Raw genomic sequence first — 11,637 nt, forward strand, 5'->3', positions numbered from 1 at the left:
GAATCAAAACTGCTGAATGTGACAATCGGATTTTGTCTAAAGCTTATGACAGATTGGTGGAAAGATTGTTAATACAAGAAGGCACAGTTTATGCCATAAAAATTATGTCCAAAGATGAGATGTTATCTCTAATGGACAAACTTCATACTTTCGAATCCTCAATGAAGGCTTTGGAACATAATTCTGGACAGGAGATTCAGACATTGCAGAAGGCAATGGTGAATAGAATTGGAAAGATTGAGGAATTTCTAAATTCTGATGAAGAAGAGCAAAGGGTAGAAAGGCAAATTTTAACTACATCTATGGGTAAATCTCTCCGGGACAATTTCCACAAAGCTCTACCTACAGCTCTACCTGCCTTTCCAGTAATAACAACAGAGAAGCTGACTGGTTCCAGAAACCCTAGGGTCATCAAGGAGGATACATGGGAGCCTGTCCGTATGAATGACCTCAAGGAAATTAAACAGGCTGTCATGACTTTTGGGATGCAAGCCTCTTTTGTTAAAGAGATGCTAAGATCTTGGGCCACGACATGCAGAGCAACCCCCTCGGACTGGCTCCAACTGAGCTCTGCGGTACTTGAGAGTGGACCGCAATTGAAATGGAAATGCTTATTCAGGCAAGAGGCTAGACTTTTAGAACAGCAGGAAAAAGCAAAGGGAATTGACATTTCCCTAGATAAAATTCTAGGTGAAGGGCTCTTTTCCGACCCTCAGGAACAAGCTAATTTGGATGAAAACACACTCTCCATGTGTACTATAGCAGCTTTAAGGGCTTGGGACAGGGTACAAGACCCAGGATAGAGAATGGAATCATTTGTCAGAGTTAAACAGGGTCAGAGAGAACCCTTTAGTGAATTTTTACAAAGATTAACTAAGGCTGTACAAATAGGGATATCTGACCCAGAAGCAAGGCATATAATGATTGAGTCTTTGGCTTATGAAAATGCAAATGTGGAATGCAAAAGGATTTTGGGGCCTTTAAAGCTCAGATCAGTGCCTTTGGAAGAATGGGTCTTGCATACACTCAATGTTGATACATTTGATTATGGCACTGAAGCATGGGTAGAAGAAGCAATTTCCAATGGTAAAAGGAGACACCAGAATACCAAATGTTTTAATTATGGCAAAATGGGTCATATGAAAAGGAATTGTAGACAACGGATTTTCAGAAATAATAATAATAATAATACATCTTTCAGAAATAATAATAATAATGCATCTTCTAGAAATAACAGAAATAGGAGGACTCAGCCTTCAGATTTATGTAGAAGATGTGGAAAAGGCAGACATTGGACGAATGAATGCAGGTCTACAAGAGATAGACAAGGCAACCTGATACAGTCGGGAAACGTGAGAGGGGGGGCCTCACAGGCCCCCATGGCAAACATGGTTCAGTCATTTCCAGTTTCTGCAGAGAACGTGCCTCATCAGGACAATTAGGAAGCCCCATGCCTACTGTTACAAGCAATAATGATCAGAAAGATAAGTTACGTGTGTTTCGGCAAACTTCTATAAATGATCAAAGACCTAAACTGAGAGTGTGTGTAAATGGCATTTTTATTACTGGCCTGCTGGACACAGGTACTGATGTAAGTATCATTACCCCAGAATCTTGGCATCCGTATTGGCCTCTTCAGAATGTAAATGTTCAGTTCCTGGGAATTGGAACCCTATCTCGAGTAAGGCAGAGCATGAGATGGGTTGAATGTATAGGGCCAGAGGGACAAATAGGAAAATTAAAGCCATATGTAACCAATATCGCGATGAATTTATGGGGTTGTGACCTATTACAACAATGGAATACCGAAATTAACATTCCTGCTACTTCTAGAGCCTATATTTCTGAGAATAATATTAAAAGATATTACAAATGGAAAAAACCGGCCATTCAGGCTGTACAAGAACAAGCAATTGATGTCCCTTCAGAGATACCAACAGCCTTGCCTCTAAAATGGTTGACTGAGAAACCAATATGGACAAAGCAATGGCCTTTAGCTGAGGAAAAGTTACAGGCTTTAGAATAGCTGGTACAAGAGCAACTAGATGCTGGACATATAGAAGAATCTACCAGCCCCTGGAATTCTCCTGTATTTGTGGTTAAGAAAAAATCAGGTAATTGGAGAATGGTGAGAGATCTCAGGGCCATCAACAAGGTTATTCAACCTATGGGCCCTCTGCAATCTGGAATTCCTTTGCCCTCTTTGTTACCAAAAGGATGGCATCTCATAGTTACTGATTTAAAGGATTGTTTTTTCATTATACCTTTACAAAAAGAAGATAGAAAAAAAATTGCCTTCACATTGCCTACTTATACCAATTCTCAACCTTCAAGGAGATACCACTGCACCGTCCTCCCCCAGGGTATGTTAAATAACCCCTCCTTGTGCCAATATTTTGTGAACCAACCATTGCAAATAATACGCAAGAAATTTCCCAAATCTATAGTATACCATTACATGAACAACATTTTTTTATCCGATTCAAACATGGATGCCTTGAACAGACTGTTTGAAGAAATAAAGATACTTTTACCTAAATGGGGATTGCAAAACGCTCCTGAAAATATTCAGAAGGGAGATTCTGTTAATTATTTAGGTTATAAAATAGGTTTGCAAAAAATTAAGACACAAAAAGCACAAATTAGGAGATATCGCCTACGGACTCTTAATGACTTTCAAAGACTGTTAGGAGACATTTCTAGTCTATGGCCAGCTATTGGGATAGCACCTGATCTAATAATTCATTTGAACAAAACCTTGGATGGTGATAAAGATTTAAACAGTCCAAGAGAATTAATAGCTAAAGCAGAAAAGGAACTGACAATGATTGAGGAAAAATTACAACAGGCACATGTGGACAGGGTGAATCCAGAGCTCGATTGTATTCTCGTCATACTACCATCAAAAATTTCTCCTACAGGAATTTTAATGCAGAGAGATGATATTATCTTGGAAAGGATCTTTTTACCCCATAAACCAAGTAAGAAACTGAAAACTTATGTGTAAAAAGTCTCTGAGTTAATTATAAAAAGCAAGCTGAGACTTCGTCAACTAGCAGGCATAGACCCAACAGAAATTATAGTGCCTTTCACTGCTGATGAACTAAAGAAATTATGGGAAGATAAGGGACCATGGCAAAGAGCTTGTGCTAATTTTTTGGGAGACATTAATAACAACTATCCAAAAAGCAAGAGGCTTAACTTCATAAAGAGAACTTCTTGGATCCTTCCTTGAATCGTCCATGATGCTCCAATAACTGGAGCCTGTACATTCTATACTGATGCCAATAAATCAGGGAAGGCAGGTTACAAATCAGAAGACTTGGGTAAGATGGAACAAAGTCCTTATGATTCTGTCCAGAAGGCAGAATTATATGCCATTCTTATGGTGCTAAGGGATTTTAAACAACCTACTAATATAGTTACTGATTCACAATACGCAGAAAGTTATTTTACATATTGAAACTGCTGAATTTATACCTGATGATACAGAACTAACCTCATTGTTTCTCCAGGTTCAAGATTTGATCAGGAACAGGCTTTGACCTATGTACATAACACACATCTGATCCCATATGGGTCTGCCAGGTCCTCTAGCACAAGGTAATGCAGAAATTGATCAATTATTGATTGGTAGTGTGCTACAAGCCTCTGAATTTCATAAAAAACATCATGTTAATAGCAAAGGTTTGAAGAAAGAGTTTTCTATTACATGGCAACAAGCTAAGGAGATTGTAAAGAAATGCCCTACTTGCTCTTTCTATAACCAAACACCACTGCCTGCAGGGGCTAATCCAAAGGGCACTCAAAGGAATGAAATCTGGCAGATGGATGTGTTCCACTTTGCAGAATTTGGCAAATTAAAATATGTTCATCACACCATTGACACTTATTCAGGCTTTCAGTGGGAAACCGCTTTAAGTTCAGAAAAAGCTGATTCAATAATCACTCATTTATTAGAAGTCATGGCTATCATGGGTATACCTACACAAATAAAGACTGATAATGGTCCTGCTTATGTCTCTAGGAAAATGAAACAGTTTTTTGATTATTACAATATCAAGCATGTTACAGGTATACCATACAATCCTACAGGTCAAGCAGTCATAGAAAGATCAAATCGAACTATAAAGGATATGTTGAACAAACAGAAAGGGGTGGAAAACACCCCCAGAAATAGGTTACATAATGCTTTGTTAACCTTGAATTTTCTCAACGCTAATGAGAAGGGAACAACGGCTGCAGAAAGACATTGGATAATGGAAAAGTCTACTGAACTAAATCAACCAGTTTATTTCAAGGATGTGCTGACCTCACAATGCAAGCCAGGAGATGTGCTGTGTTGGGGAAGGGGTTTTTCTCTTATCTCCACAGGTGAGGAAAAATTGTGGACACCATCAAAATTAATAAAGGTTCAGTTTGAAGAAGAGAAGCCACTTGGAAAAGATAAATAACAATTCATTCACAAGGATGGCGAGCATACTGATGGTAAGAAATACAGATAGGTTGGGGGCAGGGTTCTTTTCTTATCTCCACAGGAAAATATTCATCTTCAAAGATTAAGGGACCCTGAATATTTAATTACGGATGGATGGACACATTTTGTAAGTATTAATTTATATATATATATGTGTGTGTGTGTGTGTGTGTGTGTGTGTGTGTGTGTGTCTTATTAAACATTTCTTTATAAATATGTAGAGCTGGTTTTGAAGTTGGACTCTGGCTCAGCCCCTCTCCAATTCCAAGCTTGTTAGTAAGAGAAAAACCCAGAGTTTCTGGAGTTTCTGTCTCATGTCAAGAGCAATGATATGAGACAGAAAGAAATATGAGTTTATAAAACATCTTTGCTTTTCTTCATATCTATCATACATTTCATTGAATATATCTATCATGCCTTTCATTGAATATATATATATGTATGTCTATATATGTCTATATGATTAATGTTTAAGTTTTTCACAATGAACAATGAGTTTTTCCTGAAGTGACATTTGAAAGTTTCCAGGAAGAAGATGGGGCCCCACAACAACAACTCTACCTGGTTGATATGACGTCATGATACTGATAGCGCTACTACAAGACCTGTTTTGGGTACCAGCTGCACAAGACGATCCCAACTTGGTTAGCTGAAATGGTGCACATCTTGTACAACATTCTGGTCAGACTGCCACAAAATACTCAGAGACTATTTGCAATTTTAAAAGATATTTATCTTGAAATTTAACCATCATTTTACTTTCACAGGATCCCCCAGAAAGAACGTCGCCCCATGTCAGCTGGAAGTAATTCTAGAGGACGATGTCCCCTCTCCCAGTAAAGTTTGCCCCTGGGTTTAGGGACATCATTCAGGGGTTGGGAGGTTGGGGGAGAAATTTTATAAGCTCAGGGATCATTTTGAAAAAAAAGGGAATGATGGGATAATAGATTTATAATTGTGAGTTACTGTTTTTAGACAAATATATTGGTATCGATTCTTGTATATTGATACAAAGTTAAATTATATTGAATATTGTATGCATGCATGTTTCTTTGTCTGTTTAAAACATTTTTTATGTATTGACATATATTGTATTGATATATATATATATATAGTATACATTTACCATATTGCAGTGTACATTTCTACCTCTGATTAAGATACTTATATAATATTTGTGTATTGATATATATTTACCATATTGCAATGTATATTTGTACAGTGTTTATATTTGGAGGTCATTATCCTCATTTGTTACACAGTTGTTTATTGTCTTAGTCTTTAAGTTAGATAGATATTGAGAATTATATAGATTAATAGTCATCTAAGTTTGTCATTTATAATTAGACTAATCAGGTTCTTTAGATATATAGAGATTATACTCAGGATAGATAGATAATCTTCAACCTCTTCAAAGAGCTGTAGAAAATGGCCTTTAATCTAACTCAGAGTTTTGTGATAGTGAGACACAATTGCTCCTGGCAATACCGCTCTATTCCCGAAAGAATGTTGAACACCAAAGGCACTCCACCTGGAGCCTTTCTATTTGGCAGAACTGGTCTTTGGGCAAAGAAATGCCCATACCTCAACCACTGACAGAGATACAGAGCATGCATCAATGGATAAAACAGGACTGTCATATCCTGCCAATACAGGGTAAGATAATTTTGAAAAGTTCCTTGCCTTTAATAATGGTATGTCAGTTATGTTAGCCCTTAGCCAAAGTTGGTTGACTCAACATTGCAAACGAGACTTTTGGTGATTGCCTAGGTAGTCAGTTGTCTCTGTCAATTGTTGCACATTTTGAATATATCTCGTGTGTTAAGTATTATTTATTCCCTTCTCAGATCTTTGACGGAGTTGAAGATTATATAATTGTAGTTACTCTCTACATTATTTAGACTCCTTGAGATAGAATGTTTAGCAAAACTTTTGTTCTCAATATTGTTTGTTATATTTATTATTTGTTATTATGGTATATAGTTGTATTTGGTTTAGTTCTGTCTTATTTAGACAAAAAGGGGAGATGTAGGGATAAGTCCCCCCCCCTTAGGGGTCTGTTTGCCTTGGGCTAATGTTTACCTATAAATCTGGTGAGCGTGCTGGCAGCGCTTGCTTCTGCTTTCCTGGTCTCTGCTGAAATGGTGGTTCTGTAAGTCTATTTCCCCATTAAAAGTCTATATATTTTTACAATCTGTCTGCATTCATTTACACCATTACAGAATAAGATGGTTTCTCAGAGTTGTTTTGATTTTTATTTCCCTGATGTCTAAGGATGTTGAACATTTCCTTAAATGTCTTTTGACCATTTGAGATTCTTCTGTTGAATTTTATTTAGTTGTGTACCCCATTTTTAATTGTACTATTTGAAATTTTGATGTCTAATTTCTTGAGTTCTTTATATATTTTGGAGATGAGTCCTCTCTGATGTGGGGTTGGTAAAGATCTTTTCCCATTCAATAGGCTGCCTTTTTTTATTGAAAAATAAAAAAAAAATTCTGTCTCCTCCCAGCCTCCCATTACACTCCCCTTCCTCCCACACCACTCCCTCTCCCCCCCACTCCTTTCCCCATCACTCTCCAGTCCAAAGAGCAGTCAGGGTTTCCTGCACTGCGGAAAGTCCAAGGTCCTCCCCCCTCCATCTAGGTCTAGGAAGGTGACCATCCAAACTGACTAGGCTCAAACAAAGCCAGAACATGAAGTAGGATCAAACCCCAGTGCCATTGTCTTTGGCTTCTCATCAGTCCTCATTGTTCAGAGAGACCAGTTTTATCTCATGCTTTTTCAGTTCCAGTCCAGCTATTGGTGAGCTCCCAATAGATCAGTCCCTCTGTCTCAGTGGGTGGGTGCACCCCTCACAGTCCCGACTTCCTTGCTCATGTTCTCCCTCCTTCTGCTCTTCATTGGGACCTTGGGAGCTTATTCCGGTGCTCCAATGTGGGTCTCTGTCTCTATCTCCTTCCATTGCCTGATGAAGGTTCTATGGTGTTATGCAAGATATTCATCAGTGTGGTTATAGGATAGGGCCATTTCAGGTTCCTTATCCTCAGCTGCCCAAGGAACTAACTGGGGACATCCCTCTGGGCACCTGGGAGCCCCTCTAGGTTCAGGTCTCTTGCCTACCCTAAGCTGGATCCCTGAATTAAGATATATGCTTCCCTGCTCCCATAACCATCCTTCCTTTATCCCAACCATCCCAATTCCCCAAGTTCCCCCCATCCTCCCCTTCTCACATTTCTCTCCCCATCTCTCCTTACCCCTCTCCCACCCCTCCCCCAAGATCCCAATTTTTGCTTGGCAATCTTGTCTACTTCCCATATCCAGGAGGATAACTATATGTTTTTCTTTGGGTTCACCTTCTTATTTAGCTTCTTTAGGATCATAAATTATAGACTCAATGTCATTTATTTATGGCTAGAAACCAATTATGCGTGAGTACATCCCATGTTCATCTTTTTGGTTCTGGGACACCTCACTCAGGATAGTGTTTTCTATTTCCATCCATTTACATGCAAAATTCGAGAAGTTATTGTTTTTTACCACAGCGTAGTACTCTAATGTGTACATATTCCACACTTTCTTCATCCATTCTTCCATTGAAGGACTTCTAGGTTGCTTCCAGGTTCTGGCTATTACAAATAATGCTGCTATGAATATAGTTGAACAAATGCTTTTGTAATATGACAGGGCATCTCTTGAGTATATTGCCAAGAGTGGTATTGCTGGGTCCTGGGATAGGTTGATCCCGAATTTCCCGAGAAACCACCACACTGATGTCCAAAGTAGTTGGACAAGTTCGCATTCCCACCAGCAATGGATGAGGGTACCCCTTCCTCCACAACCTCTCCAGCAAAGGCTATCATTGGTGTTTTTGATTTTACCATTCTGACAGGTGTAAGATGATATCTCAAAGTTGTTTTGATTTGCATTTCCTTGATGGCTAAGGAGGTTGATGATGGAGGAAGGTCATTGGTTAAAAAAATAAAGAAACTGCTTGGCTGGCCCTCATAGGTTAGAACACAGGTGGGTGGAAAAAACAGAACAGAATGCTGGGAGGAAGAGGAAGTGAGCTCAGACTCCACAGCTATCCTCTTGGGAGCAGACGCCTCAGAGAGACGCCATGCTCCCCGCTCCTGGGCAGACACGCGCGATGAAACTCCTACCCAGGATGGACGTAGGCCAGAAGCTCCCTGGTAAGCCACTTCGTAGGCTACAGCAGATTATTAGAAATGGGCTAGTCCAGGTGCGAGAGTTAGCCTAGAAGAGGCTAGATAGAAATGGGCCAAGCAGTGTTTAAATGAATACAATTTGTGTGTTGTTATTTCGCGCATAAGCTAGCAGGTGGCCGGGGTGCTGGAGATGCAGTCCCGCCGCACTTATTACTACAGGTTGAGCATGACCTTAAGTGTCTTTTGGCCATTTGAACTTCTGTTGAGAATTCTCTGTTCAGTCCATTGCCCCATCTTTTAATTGGGTTAATTAGCATTTTAAAGTCTAGTTTCTTGAGTTCTTTATATATTTTGGAGATCAGACCTTTGTCTGTTGTGGGGTTGGTGAAGATCTTCTCCCAGTCAGTGGGTTGCCTTTTTGTCTTAGTGACAGTGTCCTTTGCTTTACAGAAGCTTCTCAGTTTCAATAGGTCCCATTTATTCAATGTTGCCCTTAATGTCTGTGTTGCTGGGGTTATATGTAGGAAGTGATCTTCTGTGCCCATATGTTGTAGGGTACTTCCCACTTTCTCTTATGTCAGGTTCAGTGTGTTCAGACTGGTATTGAGGTCTTTGATCCATTTGGACTTGAGTTTTGTGCATGGTGATAGATATGGGTCTATTTTCATTCTTCTACAGGTTGACATCCAGTTGAGCCAGCACCATTTGTTGAAGATGCTTTCTTTCTTCCATTGTATACTTTTAGCTCCTTTATCAAAAATGAGGTGTTCATAGGTTTGTGGGTTAAAATTCGGGTCTTCTATAAGATTCCATTGGTCGACTTCTTTGTTTTTATGCCAATACCACGCTGTTTTCATTACTGTAGCTCTGTAATAGAGTTTGAAGTCAGGGATGTTAATGCCTGCAGAAGTTCCTTTATTGTGTAAGATTGTTTTGGCTATCCTGGGTTTTTTGTTTTTCCATATAAAGTTGATTATTATCCTCTCAAGATCTGTGAAGAATTTTGATGGGACCTTGATGGGGATTGCATTGAATCTATAAATTGCCTTTGGTAGAATTGCCATTTTTACTATGTTGATCCTCCCAATCCAAGAGCAAGGGAGGTCCTTCCATTTTCTGGTATCCTCTTCAATTTCTTTCTTCAATGCCTTAAAGTTCTTGTCAAATAGGTCTTTCACTTCCTTGGTTAGAGTTACCCCAAGATATTTTATGCTGTTTGTGGCTATCGTGAAAGGTGAAGCTTCTCTGATTTCCCTCTCTGCTTCCATATCCTTTGTGTATAGGAGGGCAACTGATTTTTTGGAGTTGATTTTGTATCCTGCCACATTACTAAAGGTGTTTATCAGCTGTAAGAGTTCTTTGGTGGAGTTTTTGGGGTCGCTTATGTACACTATCATATCAACTTCTTATTCAGGCAAGCCGCTTCTTATTCAAGCTGCTTCAAGTTCATGCCACCAAGATTTCCCCGTAATAATGGACAATATCCTGGAATTATTAGCTAAAAATGAAAGCTCCTTTCTCCTCTAAGTTGTTTCTGTCATAGTGTTTTATCATAGTTACAGAAATAAAGGTGAAGACAATATCCTTCTATCTCCAGACACAAGATCACACAGATAATGGTTTTATGACTTTAACAATACAAATTATCAGGATGACTACCCAGAAACATATTTCTGGTACAGAGCAGAGATGGAGTTGTCTCTCCTGCAATGTTAAAATAAAGAATTGTTGGCAGTGAAGAATGTTTACTCACTCAATTGATTCGAAGATAAGGTCCCTCAATGTGCACAAGGATGTCAATGTCATGACACTCTAAACTGGTGTTTCTCACCTTTCCTAATGCTGTGACCCTTTTATACAGTTCCTTATATTAAATAACGATGAAATTATTTTCATTTCTACTTCATTTAAATGTAATTATACTACTGTTATGAATCATGATGTAAACGTCTGTGTTTTTTGATGCTCTTAAGTGACCCCTGTGAAATGGGGTCATGACCCACAGGTTGAGAACTGCTGCCATAAATACACATTTTTATTGAACTTCAAAGGTATTTTGATTTCTTTTTACATAGCACTTATGATAAGTAGATTCTTACTGTTTAAGCAAACCTATCAAAGGACTTACCAAGTATGAGAACATGGCTTGAGCCTGAAAGAGAAACAAAGCCACAGAAATGTTACTGGCACATATGGCCACACAGCTGCTTTTGCTAGTATGGTTCATTCTGATTTTAATCTAGGAGTCAGTTATTGCTTTTCTAATATAAAACACTTTTGGTATCACTCCTACAATCTCATTTTATTATTATCACTCACTGAAAATTTCTTTAAACTTTTTATTATAAAAATAATATTACTACAAAAGAAAATTTATAAAGCAATATAAAAGAAAAATATCACTCAAAAATGTTTTGGCACATTTTCATTGCATACATTCCCCACACATCTAAAGTTTTCACACAGTGAGCTAAAGTGCAAATTAATATAGAGGCAGCAAACACAACCTATCCCATATACTGTGCTCAGTTGATGGAGGAAGGTCATTGGCTAATAAAGGAACTGCCTTGGCCCATGTTATTGGTTAGGACATAGGTAGGTGGAGTAAACAGAACAGAATGCCGGGAGGAAGAGGAAGTGAGGTCAGACTCAACAGCTCTCCTCTCCGGAGCAGACACCTCAAGAGAGATGCCATGCCTCGCTCCTGGGCAGACACACGCGATGAAGCTCTGAACTAGAATCTTCCCGGTAAGACCGGTGCTCACAGATTGTTAGAGATGGGTTGATTGGGATATCAGAATTAGCCAATAATGGCTAGAGCTAAGGGACAAGCAGTGATTAAAAGAATACAGTGTCCGTGTAATTATTTCGGGGCATAAGCTAGCTGGGCAGGCGGTTGGGGTGTTGGGGACGCAGACCCGCCGCCGCACCATATTACTACACTCAGTGACTTATGTATTTAAGTTGCTTCAAGTTTTTGCTTTTAAACTG

Source organism: Microtus pennsylvanicus, chromosome 10, assembly GCF_037038515.1.
Source record: "Microtus pennsylvanicus isolate mMicPen1 chromosome 10, mMicPen1.hap1, whole genome shotgun sequence".
Classification (NCBI taxonomy): domain Eukaryota; kingdom Metazoa; phylum Chordata; class Mammalia; order Rodentia; family Cricetidae; genus Microtus; species Microtus pennsylvanicus.